The sequence below is a fragment of the Musca domestica genome, unplaced genomic scaffold, assembly GCF_030504385.1.
Source record: "Musca domestica strain aabys unplaced genomic scaffold, Musca_domestica.polishedcontigs.V.1.1 1, whole genome shotgun sequence".
NCBI lineage: Eukaryota > Metazoa > Arthropoda > Insecta > Diptera > Muscidae > Musca > Musca domestica.
In genome coordinates, this window is record NW_026712114.1 from 5,434,563 (window position 1) to 5,459,357 (window position 24,795).

Below are 24,795 nucleotides of genomic sequence, written 5' to 3' on the forward strand. Positions count from 1 at the left end.
ATATTACAGGCAAAGACAGAAAATTTACTGTGCAGGTCCCCAAGCCCCCATATAACGGTAGCTCCCGATATTCGGTATTTTGATGATTTAATCGACATTATTTACCGAAAATGTTTCAAATTTGGTATTTGAAGTTCGTAATGTATACTACAGCCTATGACAGAAAATTGTCTGTGCAGGTCCCCAGGCCCCCATATAACGGTACCTCCCGATATTCGGTATTTTGATGATTTTAGCGACAATATTTAACGGAACTATTTCAAATTTTGTATTTGAAGTTCGTAATCGATACTACAGCCTATGACAGAAAATTATCTGCGCAGGTCCACGTTTTATAACCCCATGGTACCTCCCTATATTCGGCATTTTGATGATTTTAGCTACAATATAAACAGATTTTTTTCAAGTTTCGCATTTGGATATTGTAATGGCTTAGGACAAAAGTTGCCTATGCAGATCCACGTCGTCGTGTAGACCCTAATATAACAGCTACATTCGGTATTTTTAGGATTTTAACAGAATTTTTAACGGATTTTATTTTTTTGAAAATTTTTAAATTTGTACCAAATGGTGGAGGGTATTCAAAGTTCGGCCCGCCCGATCTTACAACTTTTTTACTTGTTTTTTATTTATAGATTTTGAAATTATTATGACTCCCTAGTCCAACCTTCCTTCGTTTGGGTTTTTTTTATATGTTACACTCCCATGAATGCCACATTCGATGATAAACACAAATTAGTTGTAATCGCCAATTCGATTCGCCTTAATTCTCGGCGATAATTCTGATTAATTTTCCATTTGTTGCTGCTGCATTTGTTTGGAAAGCCCAGAAATGGCAGTGCCAAACAAAAGAGAAACACACACACACATACAAATGTGGATGACAAATAATATCAGCAGCACTCGTCATTTGGTGCTTGGCTGACAGGCCAGGCATACAATGGGATCATCAGGAGCGAGAACAACAACGACAACAACAAGAGGCGACAACCAAACAATAAATGACAATGTTTATCAAATTGTTAAAATCTAAATGCCTTTAATCTGAATCACAATGGAAGTTTGGGTGTGGGGCAGAGAGAGGGTTATAGGGAGAGATATTGGTGCGTAAGGAGAAGCGCCAGAACACAGTGTTTCGAAATAAACTAAAAAAAACAAGCTAAAAATTCAGGTTCAAATTGTCTTCAGTTATGTATCCTCAAAATTTGTCCTTAAAAAGGGTTTTTCAATTTTGACCGTTTGGAGGTACTAAAAACATTGGATCGATAAACACTATCTGGGCAAGCCCGGAAAAACATTTTGACAAAATTTCGAGGGAGAAAACATGTACACAACACGGCAGAAAAGCAGCCAAGTCGGAGCGGGCCCACAATGCGGCCCCCAAATGTAATGAAATGACTAATTGAAAAGTATTAAATCGGATACTTTTTTCGATTTCTGTGAAATATTTGATGATTTGGAAAAAATTGTAACTTTGTGGGAAGGGTACCAGCAAGGGCGGACCGATGTTCTCCACATCACGGACTTGATTTCAGATTTATAAAATGTCTTGAAATACTAGACTGGGCCAAATTGGATACTCTGCAACCATACGGCAGAGGACATGCCAATGAAAATTGTCAAAAGAATACTAGAAGGGCAATCTATTACCTGAATATAGGATCGCTTTTGAATATCTCCTAACTTAAGAAGACCTTTGAAAGACCCGCCATCTATCGGATAAATCGGATATCTCTAAAAAATAATTAAAAAAAAATGAGATCTGCAGAGACTCTTATGGAAATCTTCAGAAGGTCGTCTATCAATATTAGATCTCCATAAGCTCTACATCTATAGGTGACCATCAAAAGAACTTCTGTCCATAGGAGGCCTTCAAGAAAATTCTTTAGATCTTCAGAAGTAGGCCTCCGTAAAATCTACATCCATGGTATAAAGGACTACTTATCCTAGGAGGCATTAAAGAAGGTCTCTTATCTATACCGTGTGACGTTTTTCTATCTGTAGGAGGCCTTTAAAAGGAGGCCCGCCATCTATGGGATAAATGGGATATCTCTAAAAATTATTAAAAACAATGAGATCTGCAGAGACTCTTATGGAAATTTTCAGAAGGTCTACTATCAATATGGGATCTCCATAAGCTCCATAGGTGACCATCAAAAGAATTTCTATCCATAGGAGGCCGTCAAGAAAATTCTGTAGATCTTTAGAAAGAGGCCTCCGTAAAATCTACATCCATGGGAGATCTTCTAAAGTACGTCTATTTTAAGGAGGCTTTCGAGAAAATCTCCTATCTATACCGTGGGAAGGTTTTCTATGTATTGGAGACCTTTAGAAGGTCTTCTATCTACAGGAGATTTTCAGAACCAACCTTATTAAGATTTTAACAGAATTTTTAACGGATTTTATTTTTTTGAAAATTGTTAAATTTGTACCAAATGGTGGAAGATATTCAAAGTTCGGCCCGCCGAATAAGATCCATTGGGAGACCTTGTGAAGATCTTCAATCTCTAGGAGACGTTTACAATGACTTCTATCCATAGGAGACCATTCAAAGATCTATTGTCAATAGAAGGCCTTCAGAAGGTCTTCTATTCACAGGAGACCTCGAAAAGGTATCCCGTCAACAGGAAACCTTAAGAAGATTTTCTATAAATAGAAGACATTCAAAAGGTCCCCATAGGAGATCATCAAAAGGACTTAAGTCGATAAGAGACCTTCAGAAAGTCTTCTATCAATAGATCTCCTATCTATTGGAGACCTTCAGAAAGTCTTCTATTTATAGGAGACCTTCAGAAGGTCTTTTATCTATAAGAGACCTTCAGAAGGTCTTTTATCTATAGGAGAACTTCAGAAGTTCTTCTATCTATAGTAGACCTTCAGAAGGTCTTCTATCCATAGCCGACCTCCAGAAAGCCTTCTATCTATAGCAGACCTTCGGAAGGTCTTCCATCTATAGGAGACCTTCAGAAGATCTTCTATCTATAGGAGACCTTCAGGAGGTATTTAGATGGTCTTCTATTTTAAGGAGGACTTCAGAAACTCTCCAATTCATAGGGGAAAATTAGACCTTCAGGAGGTTCCTGTCAATGTAAGACCTTTAAAAGATATTCTATCTATAGTAGATCTTTAGGAGACTTTCAGAACGTCTCCAATCAATAGGAGGTCTCCGAAAGGTCTTCTATTAATAGAAGACCTTCAGAGGGTCCATAAAAGACCTCCATATAATCTACATCAATAGGAATTCTACCCACTATAAGACCTTGGGAAGGTCTTCAAGTCACAGAAGCCCTTAAGAAGCTCCTTTATGTGCAAATCTTCACAAGTTCTTCTATCCATAGATATAAAGGCTATAAAGATAGTCTTCTATGAATAGGAAACCTCCATAAGTCCTTCTGTCCATAGGAGACCTATACAAAGATTTCTAGCCATAGGAGGCCTTCAGAAGAATTCATAAAGACATTTAGAAGACTTTCTGTCCATAGGAGTCCTTCTTCTATCTATAGGAGACCTTTAGAAGGTATGCTATCTATAGGAAACTTTTAGGAGGGTGCCTTCTGAAGACCTTCCTAGGACCTTCTTCCAAACAGGACTTTCAATAGGTCTCATAACCAAGGCAGATCTTGAGAAGGTCTCCTATCTATAGGAGATGTCATTTTATATATTAGAGACTTTCAGAAGATCTTCTATTTATAAGAAATCTTCAATAGGTGTTCTGTGGATAAAAGACCTTGGCACGGTCTCCTAGGGATATAGGGGCGTGTTTTGAAAGTTTTCCATCAATAGGAGAACTCAAATGTCTTCCATCTGTAGGAAGAAGAAATTCTATTAGCATGAGATTATATTTTCCTAAGATCTTTCAGACTTTCGAAGGTCTTTTTTCTTTAGGAGACTTTCAGAGCGTCTTCTATCAATAGAAGACCTTCAGAGGATCTCCCATCTATAAGAGACCTCAATATAATACAATATAATCTACATCCATAGGAGCACATTAAAAGGCATACTACCCACAGGAGTCCTTCAAGAAGGTACACAACCTTTATAAGACCTTGGAAAGTCTTCAAGTCACAGAAGCCCTTAAGAAGCACTTCTATCTGCAAATCTTCACAAGCTCTTCAAAAGTTCTTCTATCCATAGGTATAAAAGATATAAAGATGGTCTTCTAAGAATAGGAAACCTCCATAAGTCCTTCTATCCATAGGAGACCTATAAAAAAATTTCTACCCCTTGGAGGCCTTCAGAAGAATTCATAGAGACATTTAGAAGACTTTCTGTACATAGGGGTCCTTCTTCTATCTATAGGAGACCTTTAGAAGATATGCTATCCATAAGAAACTTTTAGGAGGATGCTAGAGAAAAGGCTTCCAGAAGTTCATATATTTTCTGAAGACCTTCCTAGGATCTTCTTCCAAGGAGGACTTTCGGAAGATCTTATATCCATGGCATATCTTGAGAAGGTCCCCTATCTATAGAAGAAGTCATTTTATAAATTAGAGACTTTCAGAAGATCTTTTATTTAGCAGAAATCTTCAATAAATATTCTGTGGATAAAAGACCTTTGCACGGTCTACTAGGGATATAGGATGCGTTTTGAAAGTTTTCCATCAATAGGAGGAAGAAGAAATTCTATTGGCATGAGATTATATTTTCCTAAGATCTTTCAGACCTTTCGAAGGTCTTTTTTCTTTAGGATACATTCAGAACGTCTTCTATTAATAGAAGACCTTCAGAGGATTTCCCATCCATAAGAGACCTCCATATAATCTACATCCATAGGAGCACATCAAAAGAAATTCTGGCCACAGGAGACCTTCAAGAAGGTATACAACCTTTATAAGACCTTGGGAAGGTCTTCAAGTCACAGAAGCCCTTAAGAAACTCTTCTATCTGCAAATCTTCACAAGTTCTTCAAAAGTTCTTCTATCCATAGATATAAAAGATATAAGTTAGTCGTCTAAGAATAGGAAACCTCCATAAGTCCTTCCATCTATAGGAGACCTATAAAAAGATTTCTATCCTTCAGAAGAATTCATAGAGACATTTAGAAGACTTTCTGTCCATAGGAGTCCTTCTTCTATCTATAGGAGACCTTTAGAAGGTATGCTATCCATAGGAAACTTTTAGGATGAGGCTAGAGAGAAGTCTTCCAGAAGTTCTTATATTTTCTGAAGACCTTCCTAGGATCTTCTTCTAAAGAGGACTTTCAAAAGGTTTCATAACCAAGGCAGATCTTGAGAAGGTCTCCTATCTATAGGAGAAGTCATTTTATACATTAGAGACTTTTAGAAGATCTTCTATTTATAAGAAATCTTCAATAGGTATTCTGTGGAAAAAAGACCTTGGCACAGTCTCCTAGGCATATATAGGAGCTCGTTTTGAAAGTTTTCCATCAATAGGAGAACTCAAAGGTCTCCTATCTATAGGAGAAGTCATTTTATATATTAGAGACTTTCAGAAAATCTTCTATTCATAAGAAATCTTCCATAGGTATTCTGTGGATAAAAGACCTTTGCACGGTCTCCTAGGGATATAGGGGCGCGTTTTGAAAGCTTTCCATCAATAGGAGGGAGACCTCAAAGGTCTTCCATCTGTGGGAGGCCTTCAGAAGAAATTCTATTGGCATGAGTTTATATTTTCCAAAGATCTTTCATCAGTAAATGACCTTCAAAAGGTCATCTTCTGTCTGGCCAACTAACCCTTAACATTTGCTCCATATTTTCGGTGAAATTTAAATTAAAGAAAATCTAAGTTTCTCTCGAAAAATCTCTACAATGTCACATTAACTCCCCTACCCTACCCTACATTAAACCCCTACACAAAGTTCAAAGTAAACATCAACGCGTCTTTCTCAAAAAAAAATGGAAATAGAAAGCAAAGCAATAAAGTTTGACCTCCCCCAAATCGCCTGAGAAAAAAAACAAAGGTCATGATGGAGGTTCATAGACAGCAGCATCTTGACGTTATTTGACAACAAATATTTAACAAATTTTTGCGGGGTAATTGTTATGGAAATGGATGGGGGATTTATTCTGAGCCGTTAGACTTGCCTTAGAAAAAGACAAGAACAAAAAAACCTCTCAAGACAGAACACCGAACTTTGAAGTCCAATGACTTATGTCGGGCAATACCTTCTCTCGCATCGTTCAAATGTCATTATCACCAGCCGAGCAACAGTTTGCCGTAACGGAGAACAGACGTTCTAGCGCTTCCAACACACAGTAGCGCAAACAGTGGCATATCATTGACCCATAACTTGGGAAATTCTGTGTGTTTGTGTGTTTTTTTTTTTTTTTTTTTGTAAAACAAAACACGCAATTTTGTTGTTGTTGTTGTTCGTTTTTTGTGCAAATATCTCCCATCTGTGATGATAGCAATGACCTGCTGATGATTCTTTTTTGTACGCAGCCAGAAATTTACTCCCATCAGCTGCGGTTGGGAATCACAACCTAGACAAGTCCATATTTTTTTATCAATTTATTATTATAGCAAGCAATCGCGGCTCGGGTAGGGTAGGGGGGAATAGGGTAATAATTTCCCATAATTGTTACTGATCATCATTATGTGAATGATAATATTCCCTGGGTTTTTTTTCTCTTCTTCTTTGAAGGGAATATCATCTTTCAACGCCTGGTCTCATCATCAGGGGCAATTGGAAGCGGTGCTTAATGTCATTGTTATGTACGGCGACGACTGTCGGCCTTTTTTGTTATCTTTGTTTTTTTAGGTATGTAACACACTAAATTCTAGAGGAACATACATACATACATAATATGTGCATGTGATTAATTTCCATATGTTCGGCAGACATACAGTGGGTTAAGGTTGGATACATTGAAAAAATCTATAAAATAAAAAAACAATTTTCTAGGACCTCTTCTAGTTATGGAAGCTTTAGTAGGCCCAATAGCTATAGGAAAGTGTTCAGAATGCTTTTTTATGAATGGAAAAGAGCTTCGCAAATTCTACTGCAGATGGTCTTCTAGCCATAGAAGGGCTTCATAAGGCCTTTCAGACATAGAAGACCTTTAGGAGGTCTTCCAGCTATAGATGAGCTCCATAAGGTCTTCTGTATATAGGTCTTTAGACGGTCCTTCTAGAAATAGAAGGGTGTAGTCTTCCAGCCATCGAAAACTGGTCTTCTATGAGAAGACCCTTCTGGTCTTCTATGAGAAGACCCTTCTGGTCTTCTATGAGAAGACCCTTCTGGTCTTCTATGAGAAGACCCTTCTGGTCTTCTATGAGAAGACCCTTCTGGTCTTCTATGAGAAGACCCTTCTGGTCTTCTATGAGAAGATCCTTCTGTTCTTCTATAAAAATACCCTTCTGGCCTTCACTGAGAAGATCTTCTATAAGGAGACCTTCTGTAATCATCTATGAGAAGACCCTTCTGGTCTTCTATGAGAAGGCCCTTCTGCTCTTCTATATGAGATGACCTTCGGGTCTTCTATACAAAGACCTTGTGTGGTCTTCTATACGAAGACCTTCCGTGGTCTTCTATGAGAAGACCCTTCTGGTCTTCTATACGAAGACCTTCCGTGGTCTTCTATGAGAAGACCCTTCTGGTCTTCTATATGAAGACCTTGTAGTCTTCTATACGAAGACTTTGTAGTCTTCTATACGAAGACCTTGTAGTCTTCTATACGAAGACCTTGTAGTCTTCTATACGAAGACCTTGGAGTCTTCTATGAGAAGACCTTCTGTGGTCTTCTATGCGAAGACCTTCGGATCTTCTATACGAAGACCCTTCTGGTCTTCTATGAGAAGACCTTCCTGGTCTTCTACGAGAAGACCCTTCTGTGGTTTTCTATGAGAAGACCTTCTGTGGCCTCCTACAGGAAGACCTTCTGTTGTCTTCTATGAGAAAACCCTCCTGGTCTTCTATGAGAAGACCCTCCTGGTCTTCTATGAGAAGAACCTCCTGGTCTTCTATGAGAAGACCCTCCTGATCTTCTATGAGAAGACATTCGGGTCTTCTATGAGAAGACCCTTCTGGTCTTCTACGAGAAGACCCTTCTGGACTTCTACGAGAAGACCCTTCTGGTCTTCTATGAGAAGACTTTCCAGCCTTTAATGAGAAGATCTTCTATGAGGAGACCTTCTGTGATCTTCTATAAGAAGACCCTCCTGGTCTTCTATGAGAAGACCCTCCTAGTCTTCTATGAGAAGACCCTTCTGGTCTTCTACTAGAAGACCTTCGGGTCTTCTATGAGAAGCCCCTGCTGGTCTTCTATGAGAAGCCCCTGCTGGTATTTTATGAGAAGCCCATGCTGGTCTTCTATGAGAAGACCCTTCTGGTCTTCTGTGAGAAAACCCTTCTGGTCTTCTATGAGAAGACCCTTCTGGTCTTCTATACGAAGACCTTCGGGTCTTCTATGAGAAGACCCTTCTGTGATCTTCTATAAGACCTTTTGTGGACTTCTACAGGAAGACCTTCTGTGTTCTTCTATGAGGAGACCCGCCTGGTCTTCTATGAGAAGGCCCTTCTGCTCTGCTATGAGAAGGCCCTTCCGCTCTTCTACACGAAGACCTTCCAGTCTCCCATAAGAAGATCTTCCAGACTTATGTACGACGACTTTCCTGTCTTCTATACGAATAACTTCTGACCTTCCATGAGAAGACTTTCTGACTTTCTATGAGAAGTCCGTCTGGCCTTCTATGACAAGGCCTTCTTGTATTCTATCAGAAGACCTTCTGGTCTTCTATAAGAAGACTTTGTGGAAAGAAGACCCTGTGGTATTCTATTAAAAGAAAACCTTGGGGTTTTCTGTGAGAAGAAGACCTGCTATGAGAAGACCTTCTCGTCTTCTATGAGAATACCTTCTGCTCTTCTATGAGAATACCTTCTGGTCTTCTATAAGAAGACCTTCTATAAGAAGACATTGTTGTCCTCTATAAGGAGACCTTATGTTCTATAAGAAGACCTATTAGGAATGACCTTCAAAACCCTCCCTATCTATATAATGTTGACATACCCTCTCGGCTCCTAATTTTCTCCTTAATCATTTTCTAGAACAGCTCAAATTCACGCACTTCCTTTCCTTAATTCACCTCATTATGTCGTTAATGTTGTATAAGTAATTGTGGCAATAAATATTTCCTGCCATTCTGTTCTTCCTCTTTTTGATATTCGTCGGTTTTTCTGTTTCTGTGTCCTTCAATAACTCTTCAATTTTATTGGTGGGTAGTTAACCGAAAATGATGTAAAATTACACCTCACTTTCATTTTTTCTGAGGTTGTTTGTCCATTGTTACGGGCTCCCCCGTTTCTCTTCTTTTTCCTCCTCGTGTACAACAACATCTACGACAACAATGATTTATTGTTGTCATTTATCGGTGTTTTTGTTTATATTTGGAGGGAGGGGATGGAATATGCAAATATTTGTTTGGTTCGTCGTTATCATTCGAAGCAGTGGACTTGGATATTAGTTCTCTACTCCTCCACATTCAATTCGTTCTTCCTCCCCTCCCTTTCACCCTCGCATTCTTCCACAACTGACACCGTTATCCATTCATGTCCGTATTTTGTTGTGGCTCGTTTTTCTTTCCATGTTTTCCTAGAAATTGATTTTCATGACAGCTTTCACCTACATTCGGGGTTCGTTCGATGTTTGGTTTTGGTTTTCGCTTAGTAACCAAGTTACAACAACAATTATTTGTATTTTTAGTTTGTTTAGTATTAGTGGACGACGACGATCATCATCGTCGTTGTTAGGGTAGGGCTTTTGTGTTTGTCTGGAATTAGGGTTTTGTGTTTTTTGTTATTCTTTGGATTTATTTTTATTCGCCATCAGTGTCCCACAGAAGCCTCTCTCTCCTTACGTTTTGGGACACGTGCAGTTATTTTTATTCCAAATCCTCAACAAAACACAAGTATGAGCCACGTGAAAAGAAATTGAGGTGCGACTGGCTAAAAATATTGGTTACACAAAGTTTTGAAACGCCTCCCACACTGGTAGCCGAGAAAAAATTTATTTGGTTAGGAAGGAAATTCCAGACAGGAGTAAATATTATCAAATAAAATCTTTATCTTCTTATAGAAAACCACAGAAGGTCTTTTAATTGGAAACCACAGAAGGTCTTCTTCTTATATATAGGTCTTGTTATAGAAGAGCAGAAGGTCTTCTCAAAAAAGAGCAGAAGGTATTATAGAAGACCATAGAAGGTCTTCCAAAGAAGACCAGAAGATCTTCCTATGGAAGACCCGAAGATCTTTCTATAGAAGACCAGAAGGTCTTCCTATGGAAGACCATAGAAGGTCCTTCTATAGACGACCAGAAGGTCATCCTATAGAAGACCAGAAGGTCTTGCTATAGAAGACCAAAAGGTCTTGCTATAGAATACCACAGAAGGTGTTCCTGTAGAATATCACAGGTCTTCCTGTAAAATAGCCTGAGGTTTTCCTACAGAAGATCACAAGGTCTTACTGTAAAAGACCACAGGTCTGGTCTTCTATGGGAAGATCTTCTGGACTACTATAGGAAGACCTTCTGAACTCCTATAGGAAGACCTTCTGGTCTCCTATAGGAAGACCTTCTGGTCTCCTATAGGAAGACCTTCTGGTCTCCTATAGGAAGACCTTCTGGTCTCCTATAGGAAGACCTTCTGGTCTCCTATAGGAAGACCTTCTGGTCTTCTATAGGAAGACCACCTGGTCTTCTATAGGAAGACTTCTGGTCTTCCTTCCTAAGGAAGACGACATATGGTCTTCTTCCTATAGAAGACCACAGAAGGTCTTCCCAGGTATTCCTATTCAAGACCAGAAGGTCTTCCTATAGAAAACCAGAAGGTCTTCTTATAGAAGACCACAGAAGGTCTTCTTATAGAAGACCACAGAAGGTCTTCTTATAGAAGACCACAGAAGGTCTTCTAATAGAAGACCACAGAAGGTCTTCCAAGGTCTTTTTATTGAAGACCAGAAGGTCTTCCTATAGAAAACCAGAAGGTCTTCTTATAGAAGACCAAAGAAGGTCTTCCTATAAAAGACCAAAGAAGGTCTTCCTATAGAAGACCACAGAAGGTCTTCCTATAGAAGACCACAGAAGGTCTTCCTAAAGAAAACCACATAAGGATTTCCAATAGAAGACCACATAAGGTCTTCCTATAGAAGACCACAGAAGGTCTTCCTATAGAAGACCACATAAGGATTTCCAATAGAAGACCACAGAAGGTCTTCCTATAGAAGACCACAGAAGGTCTTCCTATAGAAGTCCACAGAAGGTCTTCCTAAGGAAGACGACATATGGTCTTCTTCCTATAGAAGACCACAGAAGGTCTTCCCAGGTATTCCTATTCAAGACCAGAAGGTCTTCTTATAGAAGACCACAGAAGGTCTTCTTATAGAAGACCACAGAAGGTCTTGTTATAGAAGACCACAGAAGGTTTTCTAATAGAAGACCACAGAAGGTCTTCCAAGGTCTTTTTATTGAAGACCAGTAGGTCTTCATATAGAAAGCCAGATGTTCTTCTTATAGAAGACCACAGAAGGTCTTCCCAGATATTGCTATTCAAGAACGGAAGGTCTTCCTATGGAAAACCAGAAGGTCTTCTTATAGAAGACCATAGAAGATCTTCCTATAGAAGACCACATAAGATCTTGCTATATAAGACCACTTAAGGTCTTGCCAGACCTTCCTATAGAAGACCACTTAAGGTCTTCCAGGTCTTCATATAGAAGACCAGAAGGTCTTCCTATATAAGACCACTTAAGGTCTTCCCAGGCCTTCCTATAAAAGAATGAATGTCTTTGTATTGAAGACCTCCAGTCTTCCGAATTTTCTTAACATTTTTTTTGTTTCTTGATAAGTTTTAACATTAGAAACCTGCACAAGCTTCACCCTCCAACCGGTTTTCTAAAACATATTTTTTCTACCTGTGAGTGGAAAAAAATTTGTGGTCACATCCCATCCTCCGGCAAAAAAAAAAACAGCCGGCTAAAGACGACAGCAGCAACGACGTTGCTGCTGCTGGTGATGATGATGAGGATGGACGACTAAACGGCTTTTGAACACGAACTGGAAAACTTTAGTACCAAAAAAAAAAAAAAAAAAAAAACAACAGAAAACATTACTTATATTCATGGAAACCCCCCGCTAACTTCCCAATAAGTCATGCCCCGGCTCCACCATAATAAGCCATGCCCCGGCTCCATGGTGGATAAGAATGGGAGGGAGGGAGAGAGAGAGACGGACAATGACGAATAACAAAATAATGAATAATGGCCAAAGGTGGATTGCAAGGTGTTTGCATGTCGCCCGTCCATCTATTCGGGGTTTGGTTTAGTTTTTTTTCATATTTTTCTGAAGAAAAAACAAAACAAATGTTGGAAGACCGAGAAAGCCAAAAAGCAAAATTGAAAAACCAGCTGGTGGCAAGTGCAGCCATCCAACAACAACATAAAAATAACTGACAAGTAAAGAAATGAAGAAAAATTCCATCTGCTCCCTTTCGGTAGCGAGCTATGAAGGTAGGTTGGTATTTGCCGCATAAAAAAGGCAAATAACAAGTAACGAATATCCGTGTAAAAGCGAAACATGAAAGTAATAAATGGACCTACAAGCGAAAAACGACAAACAATTGGAGACAAAACTGACAAGCGGCAGTGGTGGCGAGGAGCGGCGCGGCAATGGCGACGGTAGTCTGGGAAAACGGCAATTCCAAATTCAAAACAAATACAGCAACAACAACGGCATTAGCGAACAGCCAAGCCTGCCAAAAAAATTAAATCGGAAAAAGGGCAAAATAACATGTCAAAAGAAACAGGGTTGCCAATTCGAAAGTGGGAATGCATATTATTGGGTCCAAAATCACAAATCCGTCCAATTTTTCCAAATATTCCAAAATGTATGTTTGATTTTATTTTTCAGCATAAAATGTTCAATTTTAAAACAAAATTCAGAGGACAACATTTATCAAATCTTTAAGAGGCTTCCAGTTCAAAAATCGTCCAAATGGCCCACACTCTATATATTATCGATGGCGTACAATATTGGGATTTCAGGAAGTTAGAGATTTAATATTTTTCTCTTCCCTCTACAATAAAAACAAAACAGGTAAAAAAAGCTGTAAATTCGGCCGGACCGAACTTGGAATACCAATTGGCAATTTTCAAAAAAATCCGTTAAAAATTCTGTTCAAATCTTTAAAATACCGAATCTAGCCATTATATTAGGGTCTATACAACAACGTGGATCTGCACAGGCAACTTTTTGCCATAAACCATTACAAATATCCAAACCTGAAACTTGAAAAAAATTCGGGAAGCAGCAAAAATAAACCCTAGATTTTAGAGCAGATAATAATAAAACAACAACAACAGCAGCAGCAACAACAACATACACACCCGGTCTAATAACTCAGAGATAACCAGCCAAAACAAAATAAACAAATTTCTCAATGAATACCGAGAAACTCACACAAACAACGCAGATACATACAAATGCTCAATCAGAGACGGGAGTAATCAATACTCATTTATTATTTTCCAGAAGAGGCAATATCAACCAGAGATCTACGTCGAGTGTGAATAATTTAAGTCTACTCGATATCTCATCTTAGTTTGATGTGCATGAAAAGATTGTTTCCGAATAGGATCGAATAGAACCATAGATGTGCCAAACTGTTCAAAAACGTACGTTAACGGTATGCGGTAAAACACATATTCTCTTTGCTCTCTCTCTCTATTTTCGTCAGTGATTTTTGATGGTTAATTCTCAGTTACGCTCACTCACTGTGATTTGTTTTTATAACCTCAATCATATGGCTACAAATGGGTATACAGGGTGAGATAAAAAAACTGCAACAAAGCCAAACGTCATAATTTTTACATTTTTTTTTTTTCAAATTTTATTGAATGAAAGCAAAAAATGTCGGAAATAGCATCAAATTTTAGAATAAGTTTAGATTTGTTCGAATTGGTCACCTTTGGCCTTCAAACGGCCAATGAGACCGTCACACGCTGCCCGAATGTTGCTCTGCGGTATTTTGTCCCATTCCCGGCGAAATGCTTGCTTGAGGTGATCTACACTTTGGTATTTTTTAGTGCCAACCTTGCTTTCCAAAATACTCCAGACATAACAGTCTAACGAATTGGGATCCGGTGTTTTGGTGCCACTTGTGCGCTGGAAATGAAGCGAGGAACCTCATTTTGTAACTGTTCTTGGGTGGAGCATGCTGAGTGCGATGGTTCTGAGTCCTATTGGAATGTCCAAAGTCTACGGCCAAAATTTTTGTGTGCCCAAGGCTTTAATACACTCTCCAGAATATTTTCGCGATAACATTCGGCATTTATTCTGATGCCACGGTCGATTAATACGAGCACAGAGCGACCATCGGCTGTTATGGCAGCCCACACCATCACCATGGCCGGCGCTTGAGTTCTGGTGGCTAACCGAAGGTGCACATTTTCAGCTGACCATCATTTTGTTTGTTCACAAACTGCTGTACAACGAATGTTTTCTCATCGGAGAGAACCGAATTCGGCAGTTCACGGCTTTTGGCCAAGCGAAGCAGCTCTTTTGAATCTATTTTCTTTCGGTTGCGGTGTCAGTTCTTGCACTTTTAGAATTTCAATGGCTTCACCCCGAGCTTATTTTTCAATATTCGCCGAATAGAATATTGAGATATGTTCAGCTCACGAGCCATTTTTCGGCCACTGCGACACGGGTTTCGATCAAGTCGCTTCTTTACTTTTCGAACCATTTCTACTGATGTTACTGTTTTCTTCCGTCCACTTTCTTGACGTCGGGCTCCGCTACCAGTATCACGGTGACGAACGATGGTACGAGACACAAAAGATTTAATTACGTTTAAATGCTGGTGTGCTCTAACGATAGCCACTTGTGGCTTTCCAGCTAAGTATAAATCACACTATCACGAATAACTTTTTTCTGGAAAATTCTCACCAAAATGCTCTTGTACGTTTGTAAACCATATAATGAGCTGTCACTGGAATAATTTTAACAGCTGTCGGACAAGTGGCTTAGAAATTCCAGCAGTCTGAATTTGGTTGCAGTTTTTTCATCTCACCCTGTATATAATTTGTGGGGTCTAAAATGTATATTTCGAGGTGCTACAAACGGAATGACAAATTTAATTATATAGTGGAGTATATAAAAATATAAAACATTTGACATCAACCTATTGCATTTAATCTTGAATTCTTTTTGGCAGGAAGTGGACATAGCCTCAGGTCGGTATTTCAGTAGCTTACAAAGCCTTTTTTACGTCGTTATTGTACCATGGGCCTTTAAATGGTTTTTATATACATCTATGGTGGTATATCTATATCCTTCGGAATATTAGCAGATAAGGCTTTAAGCCGAAATGTTGGCAAAATGGATTCCATTTTTACAGGTTCTTCATTTTTTTCCAGTTTAACAAAATTTAGGCAATTAAATCAGATTCCCTTCAAATTTATACAAAAGTTAATTCGTTTATTATTTGCAACATATTAACAATTGAAAGCCTCCATCCCTGCCAACCATTTTGTTTACACCAAAAATACCACATTGACTCTTCTCTTTCTCTCTCTCTCTCTCTTTTTCCTGAATGATGGAGTTCTTATGGTTTGCTCTGTTTTCTCTAACCGGCAGATAATTCCCCCCTCCCTCCACTCTTAGCACACCGTTAAAAGATTGCATCTCTTGCATTATCTGGGAAACCCTCTCTCACACACTCCACAAAATCCCCTCTCTCCACAAGAGAAATTGAATGGAAAAATGAGAAAAAAATAACAAATTGATGGTGTTTACATGTGGTGTTCCCTTTGTGTGCGTGAGTGTGTGTATTTGTTGTCATCAATGGTTGGTGGTGGTGCAATGCACTGCAATGTGTTGTTGTGCTGTACTCTGGTTATTTGAAACCCAAGGAGAAAGACCACAGAAAGGGGGGGTTGGTGGGTGTTAGAATTTCATACAAGGGGTTGATGATGCTGGCAAAAAAATGCAAAGAAAAACAAAGGAAATCATGTATCAAAACATGAAGTTTCCGCTTATGGATGCTGATATTTTTTCTCTGGTTTTTGAAAATGTAAAATTAGGATTTTTCATTTTCATTGCAGCGTCGACGACGATGATGACGAGATTTTTGTTTTTGGTTCTGGGACCAATGCACAGAGCGCATGCTCTGCTTTACAGGAAAAATACCAAAATAGACATCGTCATCAACACATCGCCAGCCACATTGCATGTGGGGCAAGGCAAGGTGTACAAAACGAAAGCGGGGAGCTGTGGAAAAAATCAAAACAACAACTCTGGAGTTCGACAGTTTGAGTTTGCCTCGCTTAAAGATTTGTAGATGTATGGATGGATGATGATGGTGAGGCAAGCAATGGATGGGGTATATCTTGTGTCATCTTCAGTTCCGAGAGCCCAAAAGGCAAAACCATAAAAAAAAACTTCCACACTCACAAAATGTTGAATTGAAGCGACGACAAAGGCGAACAGAATACAACAACAAAACACCAAAAATAGCATTTCAGCCGTTTGCGCTGGCGATGATGAGAGAGGACAACAAAAAATAATAAACACAACGAGGAAGGAATGAATGAAAGGAATGAAACATAAAATGTCAAAAAGTTGGTTTTTTATGAGACATGGATAGATTTTCCTTTTGCTCTTTTGCGCTGCAAAATAAAAACAAATGAAAAATGTGGAAATAATTTCCTTATTGGCAAAGAGTTTTTAACAAAGTCTCTTTAATAAGAACGCAAAAAATACATTTATTTATGGAAAATCACAGATTTTGTTTTTAAAACCACAATAGGAGCATAAAATATCACAGCAAGGAAGGAATCAAAGAACAAAATGGTTTAATGAGTTTAAAGAATCAGTGGATTAATTGATACATGGTTTGAGTGTAGATTTTATAAAATCCATGAATTTTAGTTATATACAGGTTGAGATGGAAAACATGCAACCAACTTCAGACTGCTCTCATTTCTAAGCCACTCGTCCGACAGCTCTTGAAATTATTCCAGTGATAGCTCATTATATTGTACACCAGCGTACAAAAGCGTGATGGAATTCAAGCGTGATAGTGTGATTCCTTTCTATTTGGCTGGAAAACCGCAAGTGGCTATCGTTGGAGCACTCCAGCATTTAAATGTGAATAAACCTTTCTCGTATCATCGGCTCGTGAGCTGAACATATCGGAATATTTCATTCGGCAGATATTGAAAAATGAGCTCGGGGTAAAGCCATTGAAATTCCAAAAAGTTCAAGAACTTACACCGCAATGGAAAAAAATAGACTCAAAAGAGCTAAAGAGTTGCTTCGCTTGGCCGAATGTGGTGAACTGCCGAATTTGGTTTTCTCCGATGAAAAAACATTCGTTGTCCAGCAGTTTGTAAACAAATAAAAGAGATCAGCTAAAAATGTGCACCTTCGGTTGGCCACCAGAACTCAAGCGCCGGCCATGTTGATAGTGTGGGCCGCCATAACAGCCGATGGTCGCTCTCCGCTCGTATTAATCGTCCGTGGCATCAGAATAAATGCCGAATATTGTCGCGAAAACATTCTGGAGGGTGTATTAAAGCCTTGGGCACGCAAACATTTTAGCCCCAGACCTTGGACATTCCAACAGGACTCAGCACCATAGGTTACAAAATGAGTTTCGTTGGCACTAAAAAATACCAAAGTGTCGATCACCTCAAGTAAGCGCTTCGCCGGGAATAGGCCAAAATACCGCAGAGCAACACTCGAGCGGCGTGTGATGGTTTCATTGACCGTTTGAAGGCCATAATTCGTGCCAAAGGTGACCAACTCGAACAAATCTAAACTTATTCTAAAATTTGATGCTATTTCTGACATTTGTTGCTTTCATTCAATAAAATTAAAAAAAAAATGTAAAAATTATGGCGTTTGACTTTTTTGCAGTTTTTTTTATCTCACCCCGTATTTATATCATATTTATTTGGGACCGATATGAAATGGATAATATTGGCCCATTCCTTCGGAACCTTCTCCATAGAGAGTTAACGATTTGAATAATCATAACACAAGTCAAAATATATTTAAATAATCGAACATTGGCTGAGGGTATATATCTGTCGGCAAATCCGACTGACACTTTTTACCTTGTTATACCTTCCACCATAGTATGGAGGGTGTATTAAGTTTGTCATTCCGTTTGTAACACCTTGAAATATACATTTTAGACCCCACAAAGTATATATATATTCTTGATCAGCATAAAATTCTATGTCGATTTAACAATGTCCGTCCGTCTGTCCGTATGTCCATCTATCCGTCTGTCCATCTGTAGAAATCACTCTAGCTTCCGAACGAAATGAAGTTGGTTGATAAAATTTTACTCAAATGTATATTATGACTGCCGTACTTTTGGTATTAAAAATGGGTTATGTAGGTCCACGTTTTGGTATAGCCCCCATATAACCATACCTCCCGATATTCGGTATTTTGATGATTTTAGCGCCATTATTCACCGGAATTTTTTCAAATTTGGTATTTGAAGTTCGTACTGGACTCAACAGCCTATGACAGAAAATTGTCTGTGCAGGTTCACGTCTTCGTATGGCCCCCATATAACTGTACCCCCCGATATTCGGTATTTCGATGATTTTAGCAACATTATTCACCGGAATTGTTTCAAATTTGGTATTTGAAGTTCGTAATGGATACTACAACCTAAGACATAGACCATAGCCCCCATATAACGGTACCTCTCGATATTCGGTATTTCGATGATTTTAGCGCCATTATTCACCGGAATTGTTTCAAATTTGGTGTTTGAAGTTCGTACTGGACTCAACAGCCTATGACAGAAAATTGTCTGAGCATGTCCACGTCTGCGTATAGCTCCTAATATAACGGTATCTCCCGATATTCGGTATTTCGATGATTTTAGCGCCATTATTCACCGGAATTGTTTCAAATTTGGTATTTGAAGTTCGTAATGGATACTACAGCCTATGACAGAAAATTGTCTCAGCATGTCCACGTCTGCGTATAGTCCTAATATAACGGCATCTCCCGATATTAGGTATTTTGATGATTTTAGCGCCATTATTCACCGGAATTGTTGCAAATTTGGTATTTGAAGTTCGTAATGGATACTACAGCCTATGACAGAAAATTGTCTGTGCAGGTCCACGTCTTCGTATAGCCCCCATATAACGGTACACACCGATATTCGGTATTTGGATGATTTTAGCGACATTATTCACCGGAATTGTTTCAAATATGGTACTTGAAGTTCGTAATGGACTTTACAGCCTATGACAGAAAATTGTCTGAGCATGTCCACGTCTGCGTATAGCTCCCCTATAACGGTACCTCCCGATATTCGGTATTTTGATGATTTTAGCGCCATTATTCACCGGAATTGTTGCAAATTTGGTATTTGAAGTTCGTAATGGATACTACAGCCTAATACAGAAAATTTTCTGCGCAGCTCCACGTCTGCGTATAGCTTCTTATAACTGTACCTCCCTATTTTCGGCATTTTTATGATTTTAGCGACATTATTCAACGATTTCTTTCAAGTTTCGCATTTGAATATTGTAATGGCTTATGATAAAAGTTGCCTATGCAGGTCCACGTCGTCGTATAGACCATAACATATAGGCTACATTTGTTATTTTTAAGATTTTAACAGAATTTTTTAAAGGGATTTTATTTTATTTATTTATTTATTATTGTTATATTTTTTTTGAAAATTGCCGAACATAAAACGCTTTTACTTATTTTATAATAACTTGCATTTTGTGGCATAGTGTTATTGACTCTAATCATAAATTTTTTTCTACGTGTTATATTTAATTATTGTGTCTGCAAAAAAAATGTAATGACACCTTTCCACCAACTGGTTTGATGTTAACAATTAAATTGATTTACCCAATAATGAAAGTACCTAAATAATTGCGTTCTCCATATCCAAAAAAATATTGTTGCGACAAGAATTGTAAATATGTCTATAAATGGAGTTGAAGTCAATGACACGTTCTTCCCCAAATCGGACATTCAAATGCGAATAATGTCTGGTGATAATGGGTTTCTTTATGTTGTCAATTAGATAGGTAAGAAGCGGACGGCGAACGATGAACGCCGTGCTTACCTTTGTACAAAAGAAGAAAAAAAAAACACGTCAAGTGGGAGGAAAAAGGAAGGAACGAACCTTTAGTGTGCATTGAACTGCAGTAAAAAGTCATTAACTGGGCCTAATGTGGCAGAGGACAGTAAAATCCACGGCAAAAATCTAATCTATATAACCCGTGTTCGAATGACCGATGATGACGAGGGACTTGTTGTACCTCCCCCTCCCCACAAAAAAAAAAGATAAAACCTTATATATTTTTTTAGAACTACGAAATAAGTGATGAAAAAAAAAATCCCTAGTCATTGAACTTGGAATGGTTTGTGAATGGAGTCGAGTGGGGTATTTTACTTTTCACAGCAGTGGCTGTGGTTGATAGGATGATAGAAAAGTAAAAAAAATGAACGTCTGTTACTGATAACCAAAACGGAAAAAAATAAACACAAAACAAATAACAATAAAAATAAAAATATATACATATCTATGTAAATAAACAATTCAATTAAATGACTGACTAAATTCAACACACACGGTGTCTATTGAGACGGTCGGTCAATAACTTCGAGATAAACACCACCTGTAGGATTAATGAACCTATTTTGTGTCGCTTTTTTTTGGGAGGAGGAATGCATTGCGTAGTTGCGATGTTTCACGTGAACAGTTATCACACAACAGGCCTTTGGATGCGGGAAGATAGGACGGCCAGGCAATAAGTGATAATGATTTGGATCGAAAACAACATAATGCAGGGGGAGATGGGAATTTGAGCATAATTTTTAAGAAGGACTTCCCAAAGAGTATACATAAAATGCAAGGATTCCAAAGAATCTTAATCCAAAAAAAAAATTAAAAAAAAATACGAAGAGTGGTGAACTTGCACCCTCTATTTAATTTACTTAGCGATGGAAACTTGCCGTTACACATGTCTCCTCTTTTATGCTCGAATTTCATAATCTTCAATAAAAGAAGGCCATCTTCTCCGATAAGACCACCTACTGCAATTCTATAAAAGAAGGTCAAGAGATGTGAAAACTGTAACTTCCGAGGGCTGTCATTTCTAACCCACTCGTCCGACAGCAGTTAAAATTATTCCAGTTACAGATAATTATATTGTTTAGGGCCGTACAAAAGCATTTTGGTGAGAATTTTCCAGAAAAAATGCCATTCGTAATGGAATTCAAGCGTGATAGTGTGATTTCTTTATATTTGGCTGGAAAACCCCGAGTGGCTATCGTTAGAGCACTCCAGCATTTAAATGTGAATAAATCTTTTGTGTCTCGTACCATCGCTCGTTACCGTGATACTGGTAGCGTAGCCCGTCGTCAAAGAAGTGGACGGAAGAAAACAGCCACATCAGCAGAAATGGTTCGAAAAGTAAAGAAGTAGCGACTTGATCGAAACCCACGTCGCAGTGGACGAAAAAATGGCTCGTGAGCTGGACATATCGCAATATTCCATTCGACAAATATTGAAGAAAGAGCTCGGGGTAAAGTCATTGAAATTCCAAAACGTGCAAGAACTTATACCGCAACAGAAAGAAAATAGACTCCAAAGAGCTAAAGAGTTGCTTCGCTTGGCCGAAAGTGGTGAACTGCCGAATTTGGTTTTCTCCGATGAGAAAACATTCGTTGTCCAGTAGTTTGTTAACAAACCCGTAACCAACTTCAAACTTATGATCGTGTTTGCTTGCCAAAGAGGTCAGCTGAAAATGTGCACTTTCGGTTGGCCACCAGAACTCAAGCGCTGGCCATGGTGATGGTGTGGCCTGCCATAACAGCCAATGGTCGCTCTCCGTTCGTGTTAATCGACCGTGGCATCAGAATAAATGCTGAATATTATTGCGAAAATATTCTGGAGGGCGTATTAAAGCCTTGGGCATGCAAACATTTTGACGCAGACTTGTTGGACATTCCAACAGGACTCAGCACCATCGAACTCAGCACGCGCCACCCATGAATCGTTACAAAATAAGGTTCCTCGCTTACCAGTGCACCATGGCCACCAATATCTCCGGATACTAATCCGTTGGACTATTGTGTCTGGAGTATTTTGGAAAGCAAGGTTGGTACTAAAAAATACCAAAGCGACGATCACCTCAAGCAAGCGCTTCGCCGGGAATGGGCCAAAATACCGCAGAGCAACATTCGAGCAGCGTGTGAAGGTTTCATTGGCCGTTTGAAGGCCATAATTCGTACCAAAGGTGACCCACTCGAACAAATCTGAACTTATTCTGAAATTTGATGCTATTTCCGACAATTTTGGCTTGCATTCAATGAAATTTAAAAAAAAAAATGTAAAAATTATGGCGTTTGACTTTCATATGTTTCATCCGTTTGGTGTTTTGGTGATATTTGCTACCAGACATCTTATAGAGCTCGGAAATACCTTTGCAAATTTTATCGAGATCGGCAAAGATTTGGATATAGCTAACATATATATCTTCAACCAATTTCAGGTTTACTGTGCAAATAATGGCTAAAATCATCCCAGATGGAGTGAATTTCGGGACGTACGTTTCCATTTTGTGGCATTCGGCTCCGATATATATTTTTTTTAGATAATCCTTCTCGAAGTGATATAAGGCACTGTTATATGGTATTAAATTTGGTATATGAATTTATTGAAAATCGATTCAGAATTGGATATGTCTCCTATATATTAAATCCCTCTGAAATCGAACTGCTCTAAAGCCAAATGTTGATAGGTGCAATGATCTACTTGAAATAAATTCTTTTGTTACAGGAGCAGTACTAAATATGCATTGTGGTATAGGATATCATATACTCGGCCCCGCCCGACTTTTGATTTTTCCTTACTGGCTTTAGATAGAATTTTTAATCAATGCACCTAATGAAATGACCGTGACAGTTTAACAGACTCGATGTTACCGGGTTCTACCCCACTTATTATACCCTACACCACAAAGTGGTCAGGGTATTGTCTTTGTACATTTGTTTGTAACAGGCAAAAGGAAACGAGATAGACCTATAGTTCCTTTTGATGATCTGCATAGAATCACATTCTGAGTCGATTTATGCATGCCCGTCCGTCTGTCCATGTATTTTTGTGAACAAAGTACAGTTCGCATTTATTATCCGATCCAGATGAAATTTTGCACAAATCATTTGTTTGGCCCAAGGACTAACACTATCGAAATTGGAGATAATCGGTAAAAAATTAGCTATAGCTCCCATATACATCTTCGTCCGATTTGCCTGTTATTGTCCTCCAAACGTGTAATGTCAGCCCGAATTGTATGGAATTTTGCACATACAACCAGATTGGGCCTGCAAATAAGTATGCCAAATCGAAATCGGTTCAGCTATAGCTCCAATATATATTGTTCATCCGATGTGTTCTCTTAGTCCTCCGCAGCCGTAATATGCACCCTGTAACAACAATATTTGAGGAAATATATCAAATACAGCTCAGAAATACATTTGCTAAAATTTATCAAGATCGGTTCAAATTTGGATATAGCTCCCATATATATAGCTTCGTCCGATTCACATTATATTGAGCACCAAACGTCTAATATTTGTCCAAATGGGATGGAATTTGGCACTTACGACCGAATTGAGTCTAGAAGCTAGTATGTCAAATTTGGTGAAGATCGATTCAGATATAGCTATACCTCCCATATATATTGTTCATCCGATTTGTTATTTTTGTCCTCCGCAGCCGTAATATGCACTCTGTGACAACAATATTTGGGGAAATAAATCAATTACTGCTTAGAAATACATTTGCTAAATTTTATCGAGATTGGTTCAGATTTTGATATAGCTCCCATATATATAGCTTCGTCCGATTTACCTTTTATTGTGCACCAAACGTCTAATATTTGCCCAAATGGGATGGAATTTGGCACTTACGACCGAATTGAGTCTAGAAGCTAGTATGTCAAATTTGGTGAAGATCGATTCAGATATAGCTATAGCTCCCTTATATATTGTTCATCCGATTTGTTATTTTTGTCCTCCGCAGCCGTAATATGCACTCTGTAACAACAATATTTGGGGAAATATATCAAATACAGCTCAGAAATATCTTTGCCAAATGTTATCAAGATCGGTTCAGATTTGGATATAGCTCCCATATTATATACCTTCGTCCGATTTACCTTTTATTGAGCACCAAACGTCTAATATTTGTCCAAATGGGATGGAATTTGGCACTTTCGACCGAATTGAGTCTAGAAGCTAGTATGTCAAATTTGGTGAAGATCGATTCACATATAGCTATAGCTCCCATATATTTTGTTCATCCAATTTGTAGTATTTGTTACCCACAGCCGTAATATGCACTCCGTAACAACGATATTCAGGGAAATATATCAAATACAGCTCAGAAATATCTTTGCCAAATTTTGTCGAGATCGGTTCCGATTTGTATATAGCTCCCATATATATCATTATCCGATTTCATATTAATTGTGCACCAAATGTGCAATACAAGTCCGAATTTAAAAAATACAAATGCTTCGGCGTATTTAGTCCTTTGAACTTTAAATTATAATTATACTCATAGCGTGTATGATTGAATTCTCCCATAAAAACTTTTAATTGTTATGCGGAGCTCTACTAAATTAGCAAAGTGGTGTAGGGTATCATAAAGTCGGCCCCGCCCGACTTAAGGACTTTCTTTACTGGTTTTCGTACAATTTTAGTACACAATTTCAAGACTGCTTCCATATCTCAATTAAAGATACTAACAGAGACCTCAATATCAAATTTCAGGATTCCA

The 24,795-nt window shown here is 38.5% G+C and overlaps 1 protein-coding gene across 2 annotated transcripts in view; it reads right to left on the minus strand.

The window, feature by feature from the left end:
* The window catches only part of LOC101889032 (protein pellino), a 104,837-nt gene that overhangs the window by 72,557 nt on the left and 7,485 nt on the right, over window positions 1-24,795 (minus strand). The window lies entirely within an intron of this gene.